This window comes from Notamacropus eugenii, chromosome 4 (assembly GCF_028372415.1).
Source record: "Notamacropus eugenii isolate mMacEug1 chromosome 4, mMacEug1.pri_v2, whole genome shotgun sequence".
In the NCBI taxonomy this organism is placed as follows: Eukaryota; Metazoa; Chordata; class Mammalia; order Diprotodontia; family Macropodidae; genus Notamacropus; species Notamacropus eugenii.
In genome coordinates this window covers 352,639,965-352,665,222 of record NC_092875.1, presented here as the reverse complement: position 1 = coordinate 352,665,222, position 25,258 = coordinate 352,639,965, and the positions used below count along the sequence as shown (strand labels likewise).

The following is a 25,258-nucleotide window of genomic DNA, read 5'->3' as shown; positions in this document are numbered from 1 at the left end:
CTAGGGAAACTGAAACTATCTACATCAAGCTAGTGTAGAACACACGTATAGTACTGGTATATTTACATATATATATGTATACGCGTAATATAGATTTCAAAGTGGAACTTGTGATAATTTATTGATGTAGGTTTACTGTTGTGCAATTTGATGATTTATTTCCCTTTTTTGTTTTAACTCATATAAAAATGTTTCAGTTTTACTCTAGGAAAGAGGACTATTACTTATAAGAAGTGAGTCCCTCAAAAGAGAGGTGTGAAGTTAGAAATAAGACTTTACAGCAGATTAGAAATGGGTGTGTGTGAATATGAGTTCTAGGTCACTAGAAGGATGATTGTTATTGATATTGATGTACCCCCCTCTCCATATTTACGTTATTCTAAGTAGTATGAACCATGTCTTCAAAACTTGTGCACCTTCTTCCTGCTAAGAGCATATGGATTTATGGAAGAACACCCCAAGTTTAGGGGGAAGAGAAGGGAGGAGAGGAAAGAGAATAAGCATTTATGTAACTCCTATGTGCTAAGCCCTTACATCTGATCTTTACAGCAGGTGTTCACATTGTCCTCATTTTACAGTTAAGGAAACTGAGGCAAACAGAGGTTGTATAATTTGTCCAGGGTCACACAGTAAGTGTTTGAGGCTATACTTTAACTCAGGTCTCTCTGACTCTGGGCTCAGTGTTCTATTCACTGTACTACCAAGGAGGATATGAGGGACATGGTCAACTATTGCTTTTTCAAACTATGCTATTACGTTAATTATGCCAAAATCATACAGAGTAACAGAACAAAGATATGAATCTGAATTTTCTAGATCCCAAACCAGTATTTATTCTTTGGCACTACACTATTTCTACTACACAGTGTTACCTCTTTATTTACTTAAGTCTTTTGTTGTCTGTGTGTCATCTTTTAAATACTACTTGATCATACTTATGTTTAGCTATTTTAATTAATTTTTTTTTTTTTTACAGTGCAATGAGTAGAAAACTATGTCAATCTCTTCCTTAGTTAAGTGCACCTGTAGTTTGGCTGTTTGTATGATATCGCCTTAACCAAGGAACCACAGCACCCGTGCAGCATCTTACTTATCATTGTCACAGATAAAATATCTAGGAAGGATGGACTTTATGTCAGCAAGACCTGAATTCAGAACCTGACTTTGATATTTACAAGTATTGAGGAAAACAAAACTACTCGCAATTTAGCCAAACCTGTCAGGCATATTTTTATTAATGTACAAGCACACAACTTGGAAATAGTCTCTGAAAGGCAGAATTTTTCCTACTAAATCCCAAAGCAGTTTCCAGTTACTATTTTGTAGTGATTATGAAACAAAAGATGAAAAAAATTCCACAGCAATAACTAAAGTATATAGTTTCATTTAGAGTTTTTAGAATTACTGAACAAAAAGTTCAACATTAATGTCCCCACACACCCTTGCAGAAGATTTGGCAGCTTGGTATTATAATGGATAAAGTGCCTGGCCTGGGGTCACTAAGATTCATGTTACTGAGTTCAAATTTGACCTCAGATATTTAACTAGCTGTGTCACCCTGGGGAAGTCACTTAACCCTATTTGCCTCAGTTTTCTCATCTGTAAAATGAGCTGGAGAAGGAAATGGCAAAGCACTCCAGTATCTTTGCCAAGAAAAGTCCAGATGGGGTCACAAAGAGTCAGACGTGGTTGGACAACAACTAATGACTTCATCTTTTAGTCTGATCACCTCTTTTGATTTGGTTAACAAAAGCCAGTCTCCACTTTTGTTCTGATCATCAATAAACAAGGTGTTCCTACCCTTGATTGGGGCACCCATAAAGTTCCTCTGTTGATTCAGTTACTTGTTAAATAAATTATTATAATTAAGGAGACTTCTTTTGATTAAATCTTCTATTCAATGGATCTGATAAATAAGATTTTCAATTCCGAGGAGACCAAGGACATTAGGTCTAGGACATTGCTACAGTATTAAATCTTAATTGTAAAAACACAGCAGTAGTCTTGGTACTACAGGGTTTTTTCACATTAACTGTTTGATCATGAGCAAATCACTTGATCTCTGAGCTTACATTTCCTCACATGTAAAATGGGGATGATTATTTTTGTAGCCCTTTCTAGTAGAGTTGGTTTGAGATTCAAGTGCAATAACAAACATATAAATAAATAATAAAACACAATATGAATAAGAGCTATTAATATAAATGAAAAATTATTACATTTGCCCTCCTAAACCTATAAAGTACTGACAAAGTGATATCAGGCAGAAATTAAAATTCGTCATTGTAATGATGGAATTTTATCTGTTTCAGGAGCCACTCTCTTGTAGAGTAAGACCATTGAGATTCCATTAGAACAGGGCGTTTAGTAAGGACATTTGTTCTAGCAAAGATGGTGTGCACTTTCTCTGCATCTTATAATTTCAGAAAGTTGCTTAGGGCACTGAGATATGTCAGTTGCCCAGGGCTTCACAGATACTGTGTATCAAGACACCAGACTTGAATTCAGGTCCTCCTGGATCCATGTCTTCCTATTGTATTATATATTATATATATTAACTGTGATTCTGTATATTTCTTACTCATTTTCTTGAGAGGAAATATTTTCTTCTTCAAACTGGCTTTTCTCATCTCCTTTATTTCCATTTTTCACTTAGTCACTTTTTTGACTTCTCTCTTTCCTCATCTTCCCCAACTCTAAATGTTTCTACTCCACAATGTCTCGGCATCTTTTCCTTCTCATTCTTACTGCCGCTACTTTTGTCCGAGTCCTTTTGTGTGTGACCTCTGGAGTTTACTTCAACAGACTCCTGAGTGATCTTCTTGTAATCCCTTTCCCCTCCTACCCTCCGCATCCGCAGCTGCCAGGTAGAAAATACCTAGTATTTTTTTTGTCATGATGTTACTTGCTTTCTAACATCTTTGGTTACTCTCCCTTGCCCACAGGTCAAAGTCTAAGCTCCTGTGTTTAGTGTTCAAGGCTGTCCATAATCTGGATTCATCTGACCTTTCTAGCTCTCTTCTATCATTCCCTGATCCAAACTCTACTTAGTCAGAGTTATTTAATCAGTCTTTCAAACATGTCATTCTTTTCCATCTTGTGACTTTGGCTTATTCTGTGTGCCTCATCTGAAGTACCTTCCCCTAATATTCACCTCTTCAGGAGTTACTTACCTTTTAAGATCCAATTCATATTTTATGCTATCTCTTCCATGAAGTATTTCAAAATCATTTCAACCCATGATGCTCTCTTAACTCCTAAATTTCTTCAGGTTTATGGCACTCATTTTGCATTTAATCATCCACTCCCTTAGGGTTTCCCTTGCATTTTTGTTTTATGTCATAATCTGATTTTTAGAAAAAAAAGTTTATAATATATAAGCCATCATAAACTATTTTTCAATTAGTTGATAAGTTTTTTGAAGGAATGGGGTTGTGTTGTGAGGGATTATGTGGTATAGTGGATAGAGTGCTAGCCCTTGGGTTAGGAAGACCTGCTTTCAAATTCCCACTCTATTGATTAGCTGTGCAACTCTGGGCAAGTCACTCAACCTATGTGAGCCTCAGTTTTCTCATTTGTAAAATGGAGATGATAGCACCTGTATTAACTTAACTCACAAGATTTTGGGGAGTCTCAGAAAAGATAATATATGTAAATATATGTAAAGCACTTTGTAAAGTTTGAGTGATAATGATGATTCTCTGTATCCCTCTCAATACCTAACACTTCTACATATTATAGTAAATGATCAATAATTATTTGTGAACTTGAACCTAGTATGCATGAATTATGAAGGAGAAAACAACTCATGGAAGGAACTCTGGAGCATGGAGTCAGCTACTATGAATTCTAACCTCAGCTATTTTACTAATTTCTCATGAGACCCTAGGAACCTCATTTCACCTCTCTGCAAGACAAGAAAGGATAACAATACCAACTTGCTTAATCAGGATATTGTAAGGCATAACACTATTTGGAAAGAACTTTGATACTCATTAATTAAATAGCCACACGAAGTGTACAATGCAATTATTTTGACATAGCATGTTTAAGTCATAGATTAACAATTCAAAAGAAATCAAATAAATTTTCAAGCTGACAAACATGATCTATTGTCCGTGAACCAAATGGTACCAATTTATTAAGGAGAAAAATTCCTTATTCTTGCCAAATGTAGTGAACATTTTCAACTCACTTATCCAAAAGTTTTCTCTTTTTTTCTTAAGGGGGAAATTCTTACTGCCCAGTAGGGCACTTCAATATATTCTCAATTCTCATATGCTATAGGAGTGATATCACATGATTTCTTCATCAAAATACCTCACCACAGAGGAGTGGAAGCACATTAGGGATCCATCAATTCCCTCTGCATTTTGGCTTTTGTACATAAAGCTCTTCATTCTTTTTATTGGACAGAGACTAACCCACAAAATGGTCCACCACACGGCAAGGAAGACAAAGAATCAGTCCTCTGGGGAACTATGATTTCTTTTAAGGGACGGGAAGGGAATGAAGGAAAAGGAATGGAAAGGATCTCATAATAACCAAGACCTCCAAGAAGGAAAACCTTTTCAGGACTGAGTTATTCTTTTTTTCTGTGGGAGAAAAATAAACACACTCCTTGAATCCAATGGCTAAATCATGTTCAACTGTTTATTTACCAACATGTGCAAGTCCTACTAAGTACAACTTTAAACATAACTGTCATAGGACAAAAAGAGCAGCTCAGGTCTTTAAAAAAATATCTACTCCTCAGGGTTTCAGTCATAGGTTTTGATTCTTTTAGAAACAGGGAGGCACATCCTGTTCAAACACCAGCATTTGTGATATATAATTTCATCCCTCTTTTTTGACACATGGCTGAGCTGTCATTGGAAGGAAGGTTTATGCCACAGCAAAATGTTCTATTTCTTTTACAAGCAAAAATGATTCACATTGTGGCCTTGTGGGAATGTGCCTCTGTCCGTGTGTTGGAAACTTGTGATAAGCATTCTTGTAATTCAGCGCATGGTTCTTGTTTGAGCTGTAGATTCCAAGGTCTTGAGTTCCAGAGGGGATTCAGTTGCCTGCAGATGTAGTTGTCAGTTGGGATTCTTTGCCTTTTAGCTTCTCTAGTCACACATTTTCTGTCCTGTAAATATACTCCATGGAAGTCATCTCTAGTGGTGAGACATTTGGGAGTCTTGGGGGAAAATGCATTATCTCCCCACCTCCCAACAGTCACTTTCCTTTGAAATAACCCAAAGGAAGTAGTTCTTTTACATAGTTCTCTCTGTCTCAGGTTTTTGCACTGCCATGGATGATGCTTGAGGACTGAGTATTTATTTCTAGGACTGAGAACTCCACCTTAAAGAATTACTGACTTAATTGGCAGTTATGGGCAAGTTGGAATTTGTCATAATAATCAACTTCTTTTCTGAACTAAGTTATGTACAATGCCATAGCATTAAGATTCAGTTAGCCATACTAATAGAAAGGACCAATACAATGGGTTAGCTATGTGACTCTGAGTAACTCACTTAACCTGTCAGTGTATCAGGCGACTTACTAAGGTAACTTGCTATTCTGTATCAGTAGAAGAAATTCCTTGAGCCATAATGAAATCAGAGATCTATTCTCCGTCCCTCCTAAATTAAATGGCTTTAGAATTTTACATGCATGTGTGTATGAATTTGTATATTCATATACACATGTTTGTATATATTTGTATTTAATGTGCATATATAAATTTTTATAACATAGTTTGAATATAATTTGTAATATAGTTTGAAAGCCATGTAGGCATATGAATTTAGAAGTTTTATTGTTTGACAATATATTTATCTTCCTAAGCATGTTATGCTTGGAACAAAACAGAAATTCATTTTTACTTTTTAAGTAACCAAATGTAGGAAGATCTTCAATGGATGACAAGGGAGAAAAAACAGCCTAATTATTTTTTTTAAAATAATTGATGATTTACTGTACTCAGTTTACCTTTAGTTATATAATGCCTTATAGGCACTAACTCAAGTTATTTCAATTCAGTAAACATTAAATGAGTACCTGCTATATGAAAGATACTGGACATACAATCAAGAAAAAAAAGTAAGAAATGTACATATTTATGTAAATTAACACACCTATTGGGTCTTCCTTTAAATAAAATCATCATAAAAAATACACTTTTGTAAAACAGATGAACTAGGATTCTATGATTTATAAAGATTTTGGATTCTATAATTTGTAAAGAATTACTTTCCTATTCCTTTAAATTGCAAGCTCCCTTCGTATTTTTAAAATTTGAATATATTTGCCCTTCCCCCTAAGACAGGCCCCCGCTATGGTCAAATGTCAGGACTATACCAATTACACATTCCTTCAAAAGAATCTCAGTATTCTAAGTGAGTCATAGATTTGTCTCCTAAAAAGCACATATGAAATTAAGGTAATGGTATAGATAATTTTTATTTGCTTATAAAAATAAGATAAAAACAATAGAAAGCAAATTCCAGCTCTAAGCAAAGAATAAATTCTGAGTAAGTCAAACAGATTCCAGGGTAAACACAAAAACCAAAAAAAACTGACAGTGAATTGATCTGCTGGATCCCAACAATCTCAGTTGCCCTAGCATGGACAAGTGTCAAGTAGGCAAGTGATTATTTCAAAATAAAGTACTACCTATACTGACTGGACTACATACCTCAACGGGTGGTTCTGAGGGGAGCACTGTAAGATCTGTAGATCTTAAAGCACTGTAGGAATGTGAGTTGTTATTATTATTATAATTTACTGAGCCAGATGTTCTCTTCTGTACACACTTAATTTCTCAATTGTGCCAAAATGTACCAATAGTTAAAAGCAATCTTTCTTTGGCTCCTTGTCCTGAGGGCATATGAAGTCATGGAATCAACTTTCTCTCTTTGCTGTCAAAGTTTTAATCTTTATTGCTGCCAAACTTTTCTCCACTGAATTATTAGTCTCTCCTGATAACCCACTTTTACAAAGTCTGATTCATCTCCCCATGAACTTTCTCATTTAGATTAGAATAGTTTTTTTCTTAAGATGAAAATTTGGCTAGATGAGACAGCCTCTTACAGATCACTGGGGATTTTTAAAAATAAAGATCTCCTCTAAAACACATTTCTAAATCTCCTTTTATGTATTGGTTTGCAAAAATAATTTCATTGTCCTCTACCTCAGTTTCCTCATCACTAATATGTGACTAAGATTAACAACTATATATGTTAACAACTATTATTTTAAAAAAACTCCAAAATTTCCTAAGTGTTTATTGAATATATGGTACTATGTCATAATATGGTACCTATATATTTTATGATTGTCGGCACTCCACATCCAGTGTACTATTAATTCATTCATCCCTTCAAATAGTTTATTCCCATAAAAAGAGCATCCCTTATACTGTAGCACCTAATTCTTTGCATGTGTAATGGGAGTTGCCACCATCTCACCCACCCTCTTCCATCTATCATGGAGCAGTTCTGAAATTAATTTTTCCATAGATCACACACAATACAGGCACAAAATTATGATATTGCCTGGGCTGGGAGAGCAAGAATCTAGGAGTGGGAGGCAAATAAGAAATAGGAAACTGTGAGTATGTCATTGGCTGGCAGGGGGGTGGGAGAAGGGAATAGGAAAGGTTTGGGCAGCTGGAACAGGGTGGATACCAGAAGGTTTGGCAGCTGGGAGGAGGCAGAAGGCTTGGCAGCCAAAAGAGATGAAGAGATGAATGTTTCACAGCGGGACTAGGAAGCCCTGGCAGCTGAGAGAGGGTCAGGCACTGGGGGAGGGAGGCATTATTGGAATGTGTGATCATTCAATTGCATGTTACAGGGAAATTCCAAACTCTTTCCCATCCCAACCTAGACCCGGACGAGTTCCTCCTTGCTGGAGACATAGGATGCAGGCTGTTGAGACAACCTCAAAAAAAATATATAAATAGTAGGCATTGGATAGGACTAAAGCCGAAAGGTCTCCAACATTACAAATAAATGTAATGACACCTTAAGAATACTTGGAGAATTGATGATTCTGAGAAATTGACTTTTCTGGTTAACTGAGCCACAAGCAGGCTATATTGAAGTCAATTCCATTATTTCTTTGATGACTGTTGCAATGGTCAGGGTTCAGCACTATAAACATCAGTAATATAGAATGCTAGATTCAGAGCTAGAAGAGATATGGGAGGTTACCTAGTTCAACCCCTTATTTTGGCAGGTAAGAAAACTGAAACCCTAAAAGATTCAGTATCTTGTATGAAGTCATACAGGGAGTAAGAGGAATTGCGGGATTGAAGTTTGTCCTTTGATTCTGGAGCCAGTGTTCTTTTCACTCCACTATTCTGACTTCCACCATGATGGCTTTAAAATACAATGTAGGTAGATTTGTTCTCAAAGAGGACCATGACAACAAGATGATGACATGACTTCTAGTTGACTTTGATTTGAGTAAGAGAGGGCTGTGCAAGCTCACCAACCTCACTTTCTTCTCCTGAACCACCTGGATCCAGTGGCCTGATATTCATCAGGATGGTTGGAGATGACCCAGGATGCAATGTGAGATCCTGGTCCTACAGCATTCTCACTTTGGGTGAGATACACCCATTCAATGAATAGGCTTCTTTAAGTAGTTGCTTAGGGGATGGCCCCTTTAATAAAAACAAATCAAACTGGTAGGAGAAGACCCTCAAGGTTCCTGTAATGGAAAACTATTGTGCTATAAGAGAAAAAAACCTGGAAATATTTATATGAACTGAGGCAAAGTGAAATAAGCAGAACCAGAAGAACATTATATACAGTAACAGTAACATTCCATGGTGATCAACCGTGAATGACTTAGCTATTCTCAGCAATATCTAAGGAAGGTATAGGAGGTGAAGCTGAAATTTATAATGACATGCCCTCAACATTACTCTGAATTTAAAGAATTAAATCCATCATATAAGCTATTCTCTCTCTCTCTCTCTCTCTCTCTCTCTCTCTCTCTCTCTCTCTCTCTCTGTTTCCCTCTTTATCCTAAGGTTATAACGCATCAACTATATTTTGATTGTAGTAAATGAGAGTTCCTTACTAATTTGACAGCCATTCCATCGGGATTTCACTGTATTATTAATAATCATGGGGAGTAATTAATTGCCACTGTTATTGAAGTTATTGATTCCTATTTTCTTTGAAAAGATGTGGAAACTCAATTTTCAAGGTAAATAAAGCAGCTCTGTGCATTCTTTCAAAAAAACAACTGCTTCTTTTTCCTTTGATTTCCTTTCCTTTCCCCAGCTCTAGCACAGTGCCTTGCACAGAGTAAGAGCTTAATAAATGTTTCTTGAATTGAGTTGTTGACTGTCTGGAACTATAACTAGGAATTTAAATAGTTTCTTGGAACTGATGATTACTCAATCAAGATTTGTTTTTGTTTTTTTTTTTTAAATTTCAGCTTTCTTTTGGAATATTCTGAACTTGACCATTTGCAAGTGGGAAGTCAGTTTCACTTTTCCGGGAAAGGAGTAAGCTTGTAGATTTAGATCTAGCCCAACCCCCCCCCCCCTACTTTACAGTTGGAGAAACTAAGACTCAGAAAGAAAAGTGTGTGTGTGTATGTGTGTCTGTGTGTCTGTGTGTGGGTGTGTGCGGTGTTAAAGGGAGAGAAACAAAAGAAAGTAAGAATATTAGAGCAAGAATATGATACTCAATTTAAAATGACACAGCTTATAGCTGCACAAGAAAATTATAGTTCCCTCTTTTCAGAGTGATGGCTAATATTTACACAGACAGTGTAGTAAGGTGGATGGAGTGCTTAATTTGGAGTCAAAAAAACTAGTTTCAAATCCTTTTCTTCACACCTCCAAACTACTTACTGGCTGTATGACCATGGGCAAATCACTTATTCTTTATGAGCCTCAAGCATTCCCTAGGATTTAAGCATGGTACAATGGAAACACTACTAGTTCCGGAGTCAAAAGACACAGATTCAAACCCTTCTTTGGACAAGTATTACCTTTGTTTAGGCAAATCACTTATGTTTCCGGTAAAATAAAGAGTTAGGGTAAGAAAACCTCTGACATCCTTCTTAGCTCCAAATTTATGATGCTGTGATCTGATATGTCATAGAGAGGTTACAATCTCCAGTGATGGAAGCAGTTCCCCTTTTGGGAGTGCCTTACCATAAGCAAATCACTGATGACTTGTGTGTAGTACAGGGTATTCCTTTTCTTTCAAACTTTGCTCAGCACAATGAACATAAGGGAGGAGGAGGAGATTTAGAATGCCTTCAAAGTGCTTAGGCAGTTTTATATCTTTAAAAATCACATGGAAAAGCTGTATGGACATTTTCATTATACACTAATGAACCAGACAGAAATTTTATTACTTCTAGAGCAAAGTGCTGGGGAGAGGGAGATTTATTAGGGGCTAAGGAACAAGGGAAAAATTAGTCTATCAAGTGAAAGATCCGAACAGTCCAAAGCTTAGAAAACACATCCCACAGCCAATAACTCCCACTGCCTCCCACAAGGGGCTGCATGGTTGGCTGACCTCCCCCCTTCCTGTGGGGGCTCATCTCTTGACCTTAACATTGTGCTTTAGGAACTTCCTTGTAACTTAGGGGGATCAGCACTTGGGGAGCAGAGCGGCTAAGCACACTATTCTAAGAGTTCTGGGATTATTTTAAAGTAACAAAAAATTTCTGTAAAGCCAAGTAAGATATTTCTATGAAAGTGTCAGCAGCAATGAAATTATTTATTCTGGGAATGCCATGTTGTAGCACTGTGAAATCATATACATACTTCTGAGGCCAGAAGTTGCTATACATTCCACTTATATCCATCCACCCGCCCATAGGATCAAAGGTCTGGAGCTGAAAGAGACCTCTGGGACCATTTACCAGAGGTTTTGAACATTTTGTGTGTGTGTCATAGACCCATCTGGCAGCCTGGTGAAGACTGTGGACCCCTTCTCAGAATATTGTTTTTTAATGTATAAACCACATAGGATTAGAAAGGAAACTGATAATACTGAAATACAGTTATCAAAGTGTATATAGCTATATACATAGATGCACATATATACATACACATACATGTTTATGTGTATGTGTACATATATATGTATATATATATACTCATATTTAAAATTTATATACCCAGGCTAAGAACCTATGATATAGTCCCATCCTCTTATTTTTAAATGAGGAAACTGAGGCCAAAGGGAGTTAAAGTGACTTGTATATGGTCACATAGATAGTGACATAAAAAGATTTTATGATCTTTGATTTAGATCTGGAAGAGGCCTTAGAGGCCATGGAGTACAAGTTAAATTAACATCAAGTCAATAAGCATTGTCTAAGCTCTTATTATGTGTCAGGCACTATGCTAAGTAGAGGGAAAACAAAGAACTAATAGTTTAATGGAATCCAGCCTCTTATTTTACAGATGAGGGAACTGAGGTATAGAGCAGGTAGGTGACTTGCTCAGGTTCACATGGCTAATAAGATTAAGGCAAGATTTTAACTCAGATTTCTCTGACCCCAAGTCCACTGCCATATTCATTATGCCATGCTTTTTCCATCCACTCCAACCTGCATTATTCACACACAAGATAAATGAACATGGGTATGCACAGGGCTGGCCAAAGGTGAAATGGCAAGCAGACTTATCTCATCTCATTTTTAAAGGGATCCCCTTCAACCTTTCAACAGCATCTCTTCCTTTGTTTCCAGAGAGCCAGTTCATCTCTTCCTGTTGAGACCCTCTCCAACTTTGTTGACTTTGTACTTGTCCTTCTCTACCACACTTTATGATGCAGATTTTTCCTTCCTTTATCTCTCATCAATACTTACCTTCTTGTGTTTATCCTTCATTGCCAAAGAAGACCATGCCATCAGAGAAATGATGACATGACTTGCACTTGACTTTGTTTTGAGTGAGGGAGGGCTGTGCAGGTCACCAGCCTCACATCCCCTCCAGAGCCATCTCCAGAGCCAGTGACCAGATGATTCCCTGGCTGATACCCATTTAATAATGCAGGTACATCCTTCCTTAGAAACTGTTTGAGATTTGGACCTATGATGTCATTGGTTAGAGCAATGTGTCAAACTCAAAGAAAAATGGGGGCCATTATTGTATCCGTAAAGATCCCTGCTGGTGTATATTGGCTAAGTTTTAAAATGTAATGTTATCTATTTTTATTGGATTTTTATGTATTTCATTAAATATCTCCCAATTATATTTTATTCTGGTTTGCGCAACATTATCAGCCCTATTTCTGATACCTCTGAAGCAGAGACCTCTCTACCAAAGCAGATCAGCAACTGCTCTGAAAGGAAGAGTCTCAGATCTGCCTGAGGCCCTAGAGGTTGAGTGACTTGACCCTTGACTGGGTCTTCAACCTGAAGGACTTCAGGTTGAATCTTCAGGTTGAATAGGACTTCAACCTGAATCCTCCTTACTCCTAAGCCAGTTTTCTATCTACGACTACACTGTTCCAAGAATTTACTTGGATCAATTCCTTTATCCACTGATAAACCAATTCTTTCCAAAGGCAATAAGTTTTTAGACAGTCTTATGCTAACTGGCAATATGTGTTAACTTTATTTTTCCTTAAATACCCTGTTAATATGCCATTTCTGCATGTCAGAAAAGATGTGCAATTCTTGTTGATGCAATCATCAGCTCCTTTGAGTTCTGTTGAATTTCCTAAGTTATGAAGTTAAAATTACCTTATGTTATATATTTTTAAAATAGATGATAAATTGAATTGTTTTGTAGAAAACTATTTGAGGTTTGTTTCTTTACTACATGAAACACTGTCTATATATGATTTCTGGACTCTGGAGACTTTAAAGTTCAAGAAAAATATTTGCAAACAACTGTGTCCAAATAATGATGAAAAGTCTAGATACCTGGTCATATAAAGAAAGAAACCAAGGCTGTTTAAACCAGATTAAGAGAAGACTAAAGGGACATATAAGAGCTGTCTTCAAATATTTGAAAGGTTGTTATGTGAGGAAGAGAGTGGCTCTGACACCTTTAGTCTCTAGGACTATAAGATTTAATGACCCAAAGTCTGATACAACTCTGGTATTGACCAATGAGGATGACATATAGATAGGACATATTATCAATAATATGTGAATGACAATTAGAGAATTACCTTGTAGATCACCAAAGATAGTGACAAATACATTCTTGTGGTAAGAAGCAACGAGATTAGCCGTGGGAACTCTTCTAAAGACTATTTGACTGGGGAGTGGGGCAAGGAGAGGGGACACATTATCCACTCTCCTCTATTGCATTTTAAAAAGAAGTGAAAATCAGATATTTGATCTGAGTTCAACTATGTATCCCATGTGCTTTATAAACCATGAACCAAACTGGTCAAACAACTCTATCCAGAATAGGACTTCTTCTATATTTTCCAAAACTACTAAATTAAGACAGAATTGATCCTTGAAACATTCCACATATTGATACTAAACCAAAGTTATAAATTGTTCCTTTTAAGTCCCTGGTGAAAATCAATAGGAAGTGTCCATTGAACTATAGTCTTTCCTATATTTGTGCCTTCTTTGCATTGTCAAACTAGATCTGAATTATATTAACATTCATCCTGATGAACAAGTATAAGGTTTAAGAGGGAAGGCTTTATGTGAGGAGACTAACCAGAGGTACTGAAGTGAATTGAAGAGTCATGGGGTTGATGAAAATAGTGAAGTCTTGGGCAAATACAAGGGAAGTCTCTCAGATTATCTTCTTATGGTCATTTGATATTATAAGGATAGTTGGAGGGTCAGGGAAGGCAGATATGATGATATGAAAGTTTAGGGATGATAGCAATAGTTTGTAGTTGTCTGGGACAGGTGAGAGTGAAGGTCGAAGATACAAGTCTGAAACTGATATCAGCAGAGGTAGGGCATATATAATATAATTTAAATACAATTTGAACGTTGGGTGTCAAAACTGTGTATCCTCGACATTCAGTTCAGTGTTTTGTACTAACAGGTGATAAATAAATGTTGGCTCCACTGAAATGAGTCCAAGATGAAATATAATTTCTTGGGAGTTTTTCATAATTTTATGTTAAAAATCACCATGGGAAAACCATTTGTACCTCATCTGCTTTGTGTGCCAACTAGTTTGTCTTATTTTTGTCAGTAATCATTTTGTTTCATTCTGATTTCTTTTTGGATTGCTCTGTCCTTCTCTAAGTTTTCATTTTACTTTGTACTCATCTTAATGGGGGCAGCTAGGTGGTGTAGTAGATAGAACACCAATGCAGGAGTCAGGAGGACCTGAGTTCAAATCTCACCTCAGATACTTGGCACTCACTAGCTGTGTGACCTTGGGCAAGTCACTTAACCCCAATTGCCTCATCCTAGGTCATCTCCATTCATCCTGATGAATATCTGGTCACTGGATTCAGATGGCTCTGGAGGAGAAATGAGGCTGGTGACCTGCACAGCCCTCCCTCACTCAAAACAAAGTCAAGTGTAAGTCATGTCGTTATTTGTCCGTTGACATGGTCTTCTTCAACAAGAAAAGATAAACACACACTCATCTTAGTTGCTGGCTTGAAGAATAATACTTAGTTATTATTCCGTTTTCCATTCAACCTGAAGAGTGAGAGATTTGAAATTAGAATGGGGCTTATAATGTATGTTGTCTCCTGGTCTGACAGCTCTTTTCCAGTCACATAACAGATTGCAATCTTCTGATTCTTATCTCATGACTATATCTTTGGATCTTCCAACTTTCGGCCCAATCACAAGTCAACAGGTTTTTAAAAATGTATTTCAATCAGTAAAATTCTATGCCCAACTAATGGAGAACCATGGAATTCAGTCTGGGGCTGATTGTTTTAGTCCTTTTGCAGATGCTTGTTTTAGAACTTTTGCAGTTTATTTATCTTCTCTAGTTTGAACATGAAGACCTAGGAGCTAGCTGCTTACTAAAATGCCTTCTTTTGCAAACCCCCAGTGGCAAAAAAAAATTGTATATAGACTTATGATTTAAAAAAAAAAGGAACAATTGCCCCAGGTCCCTTTATGATTATGGAAAGAATTTGTGTCTCTGAAAGTTCTTTGTTTTCTTAAGAACTGAATTATTTTTTCATAAGCAAAGGGGAATAATCAGTTCTCAGGTTTTCTTTATACCAATAAAGGTTAATAACTACTGATATGAGTTAAAACATATGTTATTCACACTATAGCACCAGAATTTAATTGTGTGTGTATGAAATATGCATCTGAATATTCATTTACCCCTTTGGAAACCATAATAAGAAAGACAGATTCACCAAATCAGAAATGAACAGGACAGAAAAATTGAAAAAGCACAAACAGATACACTGTTAGGTTGGAAAATTCCTTTCTTGTAAGCTTCCTTTGTAGAAATTGCTTCATTATATTTGTATTACCGGCGCTTAGCACAGTCCTTGGCACTTAACATTTAATCAATACTTATTGATTGTTTGATTTTATAGATGAAGAAACTAAGGTCCCAAGAAGTGAACTTATGTACCCAAAGTCTCAAAAGTGGTAGGTAAAAGTCAGAGGTTTAGATCAAGATTTACTAACCCCAAAGTCTCAAAGCTCTTTTTGGAATTATTTAGGAATTTGGAATTAGCTTAGAAGGAATGATGAATTACCTCAGTTCAAGAAAGCCTTCAATGTCTTCCTTTTGTCTCTAAATACAAGCTTCGCATAGCCTATTGTTCACAAGAAGACCCAATCTATTTTTCTAGCCTTTTTTCATGTAATTTCACATATTCTCTGTTACAATTAAAATGTACCATTAACTGTTTTCCAGACTTGACAAGACCTCTTCCACCTCTGTGTATTTGTACAAGTCATCTCATTCCTGGAATGCACTCCCTCTTCATCTCTCCTCAAAATCCTTCCTTCAAAGCCCAACCCAGGTAACACCTACTCTGTGAAGCCTTCCCTAATCGAACCCTGCCATCACAAGTGGTTAACTCTCTCCACTCTCAGATTGTTTTGTGTTAGTTTATCTTTGTATTGAGCAGAATATAAATAATCTAGGATTTTTTTGTCTTTATATTCCCTAGGACCTAGCATAGTACTTTGCACATAGTAGGCACTTAATAAATGTTTGTTCAATTGAAGTTCATATGATATTTTGAAGGGAATCATTATGTCTTTAAATATATTTATGGGGGAAAAGCCCTCTCATATCCCCATGTTTTCTATTTGATTCATCTGTCCCAGTTTCTTTTTCAACATTTATGTGTGTTTCACTAATCATGACAAGTATAAGTCCAAAGAGAGCTCTAATAATAATTATTATCATTCAGTATCATAAATCAGGTGTTATTACAAAGGCTCCTGGCAATTTCAATTCTAGCACAGGTAGAACAAGGGTTTACTTTCTTTGGGTTGAGGATTTCCAAGGACAATTTTTTCTTCATACGTTTTGGGGAGAGAACTTGTAATTTCATTGTTACAGAAAACTCCAGGGTGAGAAAACTCCCTCTACCAATGTATAATAGCACCTACTATGCAAGTAAAAGTCTTTGAGGGTTTCTTAGGACAATGAGAAGTTAAATGACTTGTTAGGGTTGCACAGTAATTATGTATCAGAGGTGGATACTGAACCCAGTATTCCTGGCTTTGAGACCAGCTCCTATCCATTTTACCACACTGTTTATCAGCAAAGTATCTATGAAGGAAGACACTATCTGTATGCAGAAAAAGAACTGACAAATAGAAGTATGTATAGAATAATTTTATACATGTGTACATATATACTATATTTTATACATATATATACATATGTATATATAACTTTATTATATATTTCATATATACAATATAATATACCACAATAAATACAATAATATATAATATAAAATAATATAATAATATGATATAACTTTATTATATATTTAAAAAGATAGTAAGTTGTACATAATAGATTTGTAGTTTCATGTGTAGTCATCTTTTTCTTTCTACTCTACTGTATTATAGAAATGCTTGTTTTATTTCTTAAGTTCAGAATAAAATCAATATTTTTTCAAAAAGAGAAAATGTAAAAAAAAGTAAAAAGAATAAACACATCCTTTCCACCTCAGATCACTTTTTATATAAAAAGAAAGGAAAACTATTATTGCTGGTATCTAGCAAAGCAGGAGTCTCTCTTCCCTAGGTTTATAGAAGTTTAAAATAGCTAGCATTCATGTAGCACTTTAAGGTTTGCAAAAAGCTTTACAAATGTCTCATTTTATCTTCACAACAATCCTGGAAGGTAAGTGCTATTATTATCCCCCCTTTACAGATGAGGAAGCTGAGGCAGATAAAGGTCAAGTGACTGGCTCAAGGTGATTTAGCTAGTAAGTGTTTGAGGCAGGATTTGTACTCAGGTCTCCTAGATTCCAAGGCTTGTTTTCTATTCACTGTGCCAGAGATGGGGCCATCAGTGCCTTAAATAGATCTTTGTAACATGAGAACTCTAATCTTTTTTTAAAAATTTCAACTTAATCATGCTGTTTTCTCTAGTTCTTTGTCTTTGATATTCTGCTGTCTGATTCCTTATGGAGACAGAATACTAGAGGAGGAGTAAAGGGTAGTTCAGATGCCAGTGGATAGAGCACTGGACCTGGAATCCGGAAGACCTGGATTCAAACTCAATCTCAGATACTTATCAGCTGTGTGACCCTGGGCAAGTCACTTAACCTCTGTCTGCTCCAGTTTCCTCCTCCAAAAAATGGAGATAATAACGCTCCTTCCCAGGGCTGTTTTAAAGGATAAAATGAATTATTCGTAAAGCCTTGCAAAACCTTAAAGCAGTAGGTAAATGCCCGCTGTTGTCATTTATGTCTTAGCGCTATTATTTTTTAGCCCAGTGACCATGTGTAAATCATTGAATCTCTCTAAATCTTAATTTCCTCATCTCTAAAATGAAGATAATACTTGTACTCACTAACTTCCAAGGTTGCAGTGAGGGAAGAGTTTTATAAAATGCTGTCAATCAATCCACAAGCATTTACTAGGTACTTACTATGTGACGGGCACTGTGCTAAGTGCTACTAAATGCTATACAGATGTTAGCTATTATTATTCTTTTCAGAGATAACTTTTGACTGAAATGAGGGACATACTTTACTGGAAAATGCAAAGACTGAATAGTGCAGTACTGAGAAAAGTAAATTTTGATTTATGGAGAATGTTTTTAAAAAAAAATTTTCAAAACACTTAAGCAAAAGAATTTCTATACTCTTATCATAATCAAGGTGTATTCCAGTTTTTAGGTAAATTGTTAGTGGATGAGATTCTTCTCCATTGATGGAAAGACCAGAACTTTATTAATTAATATTCCATCCTGGTCTTATTCTTCCTTATCTGAAATTACCAATAGTCTTTGGGGATGAGTTCTCTTTTGGAGCATGTGAAAAATGTCTTCAGAGAGAAGTCAACAGAGAGCCATTACTAGTAGCCACTGACTTGGCCACAACATCTAGCCAGGACGTAAGCTATAAGGACAGACTTATATATTTGTCGTTTTCTCCAATGCTGAGCAAATAATCTATTATGATTACAACCTAAGGATGCTCATGAGTATGATAAAAAGCAAAGCAACTAAAGTAAGGACATTTCTCTCAACATTTGCTACATTTGAACATTTTTCATATAGGATAATATGTTTATAGTTTGGAGGTCATGTGGTGCAAAACACCCTGGACTTCGAGTCAGAAACGAATTCTGGTTTTGTCATTTATTAGCTGGGTGATGCTGAAAAAGTCACTTCATTCTCTTGGCCTCAAAATATGAAGGCTGAATTAGAAGATCCATGAGGTCCTTTGCATCTCTAAATCTATGACTGTGACAATGAAGCATGCCAAAAGAAGCCATAAATGACAAATTTTAAAAGTGATATTGAAGTCTGGTAAAATATGCTAGAAAAGCAATGAAAACAATAAAGATCTTTTTTAAAAAAAAAGTCTTTACCTTGTTAAAAAATGTCTCTTCCCCTTCTTTCTCTCCTTCCTTCCCTCTTTTCTGTCTTTCCTTCTTTCTTTCATTTTTGTTTCTTTATTTCTTCCTTCTTCTCTCTCCTTTTCTTCCTTTCTTCCCTCTTCTCTCTCCTTTTCTTCCTTTCTTCCCTTCCTCCCTCCTTTTCTTTCTTTGTTTCATTTCTTTGTTGTTTTCTTTCATTTTTTCATTTCTTCATTTTCTTCCTTCCTTCCTTTCCTTCCTTCCTTTCTTTTTTTCAAAATAAAAATGGCCAGCCACAAGCTTCACGAAGTTAGGGCCAATGGTTTATATGCTTTATATGATGATTGGGATGCAGTATACTATAGTAGATAGGAATGAGTGATTTAATCAAGAAGACTGACTAATCAAGAAGACTATTTTTTTCTGAACTTCTCAGGGCCATAATCATATCTCTAAAATTAGAACTTGGGGAGTTAATCAGTAGAAGAAATTTCTACACTTGGATTCTGTACACTATGGTAACATTTCTGACCACTTAAAATAACAAAATAGTCAATAATAATAATGATAAATAACCTGATTTAGCAAATACACATTGGTTGATTCTAATTAGGCCCTTAGGACAGTGAGGTGGTGTAGTGGATAGAGTGCTGGGCTTGGAATCAGAAAGACTCATCTTCTTAAGTTCAAATCTGGCCTCAGACATTTATTAGCTATGTGACTTTGGGCAAGTCACTTAACCCTGTTTGCCTTGGTTTTCTCATGTGTAAAATGAGCTGAGTGTAAAATGAATGTAAAATGAGGAAATGGCAAACTGCTCCAGTATCTTTGCCAAGAAAACTCAAAAAAAGTCATGAAGACTTGGACAAGACTGAAACAACTGAACAAAAATTAGGCCTTAGTAATTTGCCAAGGAGTGCATTATAAGAACACTTTTGAAACCTCTCTAACCTTTAAACCCAACTGCTTCTCATTCTCTGCCTGGGCTAGCTACTTCACTCCCCAACCCTATCTATCACCTGATCTCACTCTCTAAAATATTACTTTTACTCTTGCAAATGTCACTCACTCTGAAGGGTGTCCTGGTGAGAGGGGGGAAAAAACTAGCCTTAACAGGAAAAAATAGACTTGCTATTGCTAATAGACTACTTAAATTGGTCAATCCAAGAACTACACATGTAGCAGACGGGGTGAAGGGAAATATCCTGAAAGTCTGGAAAGAAGCCAGAGGAACTGATCCTTAGCTTGCCCTCCATGTTTGGACTCTTAGCTGCAGGAAACTCAGTCATGCTGTGGAAACCGACAGATTTTTAAAGTGGCTGAAGAGAAGCTGTGATTTTCTTTTTCAACCAGGAACAAGCCATGCTACCCCAGGGGCTGAGTAAACTGCCAACAGGGCAGCTTCCTTTCCTGGTGTGCCCAAGCCATCAAGTGGGCAGCCCATTCCAAGGCATTCCCTTTGAGTCTATGATGTCACACATTAAACAGGGCAGAGGGAAATGTAGGGCTTAGTGCTAGGCTCACTAATTGGCCATAATAACAATTACGTAACCCAGTTTTAATTTCAGGCTACTTCCCAGACAGTCTAGAAAGAAGTTTTGAAAGCCAAGTTCATTCATTCTTTCCACCATTTATTGGCAATCGGAAGTGTTTAAATAATTGTGTTATGGAGAGGAGAAAGGGAAATAGAGGGCAACTGAATAGGAAGGAGGAGAAAAGCTAACACTTTCTGCAGGAGGGAGGTGACAGCAAGAATCTATGTGTAATTCAGTACAGGATGGTTATGACATGATGGTGATTATTCCAGCTGGAGCAGCATCCTTAAATTATCTGTGATAAAATTGTGAAACAGTGGGGTGATGCCTTCTCTTTCTGTTTAACCTACATCCTAGGACCTTAGGATCCTAGATCTAGAGATGTAAGGGACTTCTGAGGTCATCGAGTCCAACTCCTCCATTTTAGAAAGGAGCAGATTTGAGGCCCAAGAAGACTAAATAACTTACCCAAGATCCTGAAGGCAATTTCAGAGGTGGTCTTTGAGCACAAGCCTCAGACTGTAAGATGAAGGCTTATTAAACTGTACTATGCTGCCTCCCCTGATGAAATCTCTGTTGGTAGAAGTCACTGAAGTAATAAAGTAAAAGATCCCTCATACATGTGACATCAAGTCACATCATTTATAAAACAAATGCCAGTCCAATTGCCCTCTAAATGTACAAGAGAAAGGAAGCAGATGTCAAAGACTGGTTTTTCTTTTTTTCTTCTGACATTTTCTTGTTTTTCTTAACAAGTTGAAGAAACTTTTGTCACAATATTATTTTGTTTAATAATATTGTTTCTCAGGAATCACAGAAAATAACAGAAGAAGCAGGAGACTTGGGTCTCAGTTTTTTTCAATAAAGATGAATCAGGTGAGGCAGCATGGTACCATTGGAAGAACACTGACTGTAATCAGAGAACCACTGCTTGACAAAGTTGGCCAAAACTCAGAGAGAGTGAGTGACTTATCCATAGTCATCCAGCTTTTAAATGTCAAAGGGAGGCCTTGAACCCAGACTTGGTTGTCTCCAAGTCTAGTCCTCTTTCCAGTATTTTGCTACCTCTTACTCATCTTAAGTATCTTGAAAAAGGATACAATTTTTACACTAAATTGAAAGGTCTTAAGGGCTCAAAAAGATTACATTTGTAAGTAATAAACATCTTGTTCTTCAATAACAAGTGTTTAATAAGGGCTTATCATGTGCCAGACATTGTGCTAAACTGTGGGGAATACAAAGGAAGGCAAAAAGATGGTCCCAGCCAGCAGAATGTATGTTCAAATGAGAGAGACAAACAGAAAAGCAACCAAGTACATACAAGATATAGGCAGAGGAAATGAAAGGAAATGTAAAAGGGGTAAAATTTGCAGCAGGGTACACAAGGAATCACCTCTTGCAGAAGTCAGGATTTCAGCTGAGTTATGAAGAAAGTAAGAAAAAATTGCAGAGGTAGAGGTGAGGGGCTAGACTCAAATTCCATAATGGGAGGCAACTAGTATAAAGGCACTGTGCTTTGTTCTTGAAGAGGACAATGACATCAGGAAGATGATGACATTACTTTCAATTGAGTTGGATTTCAGTGAGGGAGGACTGTGGAAAGTCCCCAGCCTCACTTTCTCCTCCAGAGCCACCTGGGTGGAATGACCAGATATAAATCAGGACAACTTTGGCCCCACAAAGGCAGACAAGAGGAGATGGGAGCATTGTTGGAGCATGTATAAGTAAACTAGTGTTGTTGGAATGTAGAGTGCATCGAGGAGAAGGAAGTGTGAGAAGACTGGAAAGATATGAAGGGTCTATGTTATGAAGAGCTTTAAATGCAAAAAAAAAAAAGAAAGAAAGAAAAGAAAAGGAATTTACATTTAACCCTGGATGTAATGGGGACCCATGAGTTCATTGAACAGGAGGGGGCTATTTTCAGACATATGCTTTAGAAATATCACCTTGGCAGCTTAGTGGAGGATGAATCAGAATGGGGAGAGATGAGGCTGAGGCTCGGAGAGCAGTGAGAAGGCTACAGCAATAGTCCTAGCCTAAGCAAAGACTGTGTCTGTATGTGCAGATGTCCCTTTCTGTAGGGGATATAGAAAAGATTGTGTGAAAGAAGAAGTCTGTGAAAATAGAAGTGGGAATATTTAGTAATGGATTAGAGAGATCTGTGGCGCTGGTGAGAGTGAGTTCAAGATGCAGGCTTGGGTTCACTGGGAGGATGGTGATGCCCTTAACAGAGATAGGGAAGCATAAAAGAAAGGAAGGTTGAGAGGGAAAGAGAATGAAATTTGTTTTGGTCATGTTGAGTTTGAGATGACTATGGGACATCCAATCAGAGATGTCTAGAAAGCAGTTGATTTAGAACTGGCGCTGAGCAGAGATACTAGTGCTGGAAATATAGATAGTAGAATCGTCAGCATGGAGATGATAACTGAACCTATGGGAGCTGATGATAGCACCAAACAAGATGCTAAACTGAGAAATAAGATGAGTGTGTAGGACAGAGTCTTGGAGAACACTTACAGTTAGTAGGTGAAGAACCAGCAAAGGAGAATGAGAAAAAACAGCAAGATAGATAACCAGTATTGAGCACTATCACAAAAAAAAATAGTGAGGAGAGGACCATGACATTAGAAAGATGATAACATGACTGGCAATTGAATTGGATTTGAGTGAGGGAAGGCTGTGCAAAGTCATCAGCCTCACTTTTTCCTCCAGAGCCATCTGGGTCCAGTGGACAGATATTGATCAGGATTACTGGAGATGGCCCAGGATGCAATGGGAGAACTTGGTCTCTTTAAGCTAATGTCTTTTTGAGTTGCCACTTTGAGTGAGGGAGGCAACAACCATTCAATGAATAGGCCTGTTTAAGAAGTGAATCAAGGGATGGTACCTTTAATTAAAAAAAAAAAATCATACTGGAAGGGGAAGACCCTCAGGGTTGCTGGCCAAAAGAAAAACAATTACTATTTATGTTCACTCTGAGTCAGGAGAGCCCAAAAAGTAACCATTAAATGAAGCTTTGGCAGGGACCTATTGATGTCTAATCAATGAGAGCCAGAGTGAATTGGATTTAAGGCATGGTCTTTAAGAAAGAAATCTAGCTAGTAAATCCTGAGATAACTAGGTAGGTTTCAGCCATCAAAATTTACCTTCCTTTGGACAGAACACCCTCAGGTAAGGGCATGATGCCCCATCTGGGGAGAGGAGAGGAAAGGAGAGGAGTACAGAGGAGAAGAGAGGTGAGGAGAGGAGAGGATGAGCACAAACTCAATTGACCAACTGGAAGAGGAGAGAGTATCCAGAAAAGGTGATAGAAACTGTCAAGGGATGCAGAGAGATCAAGAAAGATGAGGACTGGGAATCGACTATAGGTACAGGAATTAAGAGATCACCGATAATTGTGGAGAAAGTGGCTTCAGCTGAATTATATTTGGAAGCCAGATTGCAAAGGATTTATCAAACAATGAGAGGAAAGGAAATGGAGGCACCCAATGCAGGTGACGTTCTCAAGGAATTTAGCCATGAAGGAAGGAAGGAAACAAGCATTTATTGATTACCTACTATATACCAGGCACTGAACTATATCTCTCTCTATATATATAGTTCTATAGGTATAGATAACTATATAGATAGATAGATAGATAACTATATATCTAAAATATATCACAATAATTCTGGGAGGTCGAAATTATTGTTATCTCCATTTTATAATCAAAGTAAATGAGGCAGACAGAGGTTAAGTGACTTGCCCAGGGTAGCACAGCTAGGAAGTATCTGAGATCCAGTTTGAACTCAGGTCTTCATGACTCCAGGCCCAACATTCTGTCCTTTGTGCTATCTGGCTATCTAAGGGGAGAACAGAAATAGAACAATAACTAGCAGGGATGGTAGGATCAAATGAGGGATTTGTAAGGGTGGGAAAGACGTAGTCATGTGTGTAGGCAGCAAGGAAGGAGGATAAGATAGGGAGAGATTGAAGATGGGGGGGATGATAGTGGGGACAGTCTGCTAGAGATATCAGGGGGAAGTATCTTTCTCAAGGAAAAGGGATACCAAAGTGCCAGAGGAGATCGTGGAGGAAGATGTCTGAATTATTTAAGATGAGGAAAAGGAGAAAAGGGGTAGCTTTTGGCAAGTGACAATTTTTTTTCAGTGAAATATGAGTCAAGGTCCCCCAGGCTTAGATGGTGGGGGAGGAGGTACCGTGGGAAGTTTCAGGAGGGTTGAGAAGGTCTGGAATAACTGCTGTGAGGAGTAGGAATGCAAATTAATTAGTGAGGAATTGAATGTTTGCCTTACTGCAGTGAGGACCCAGTTGGGATTAGATAGCATAAATTTGTAGCACATCAAGCCAAGTCCATGGAGTTAAACTTGAGTAGCTGGAAATGTTTATTTTTCAATCAACAAAGTGTTAAAAGGCCCAGAACTTAACTATGCATCACTAGATTAGTATTGTTATTCTTTTGGATGTTCTTGAGTTTAACAGGAACACCCCCAACCCTTTCATAATTATGCTTAAAAAGAGCATCTAGGTTCTTCACTACTGTGGTAGTGGGAGTTTGCTCTATGAGTGGTCTTATCTAGCTTTACCTTTGAGTCGAGCTACTCTGGAGAAACAGTTCTAATATTAGTGGGTCCAATCACACTTGTCAATCAGCTGTTACCAATCCCCTCAGCAAGTATTTATTGAGTGCTTATTATGCATTAGGCATTGTCCAATGAGAGATAAAATGAATTATAAGATTCTTCTTTTTCTTCAGGGAGCTTATGATGTAGTC

The 25,258-nt window shown here is 37.1% G+C and overlaps 1 long non-coding RNA gene across 1 annotated transcript in view; it reads right to left on the bottom strand.

Annotated features, from left to right (window-relative positions):
• Nucleotides 1-4,639: 4,639 nt before the first annotated feature.
• Nucleotides 4,640-25,258, bottom strand: part of LOC140501584 (uncharacterized) — a 46,739-nt gene continuing 26,120 nt past the window's right edge. The window contains exon 5 of the long non-coding RNA XR_011966254.1: nt 4,640-5,131. This is a non-coding gene — a long non-coding RNA (uncharacterized lncRNA). The remainder of the gene's footprint in view (nt 5,132-25,258) is intronic.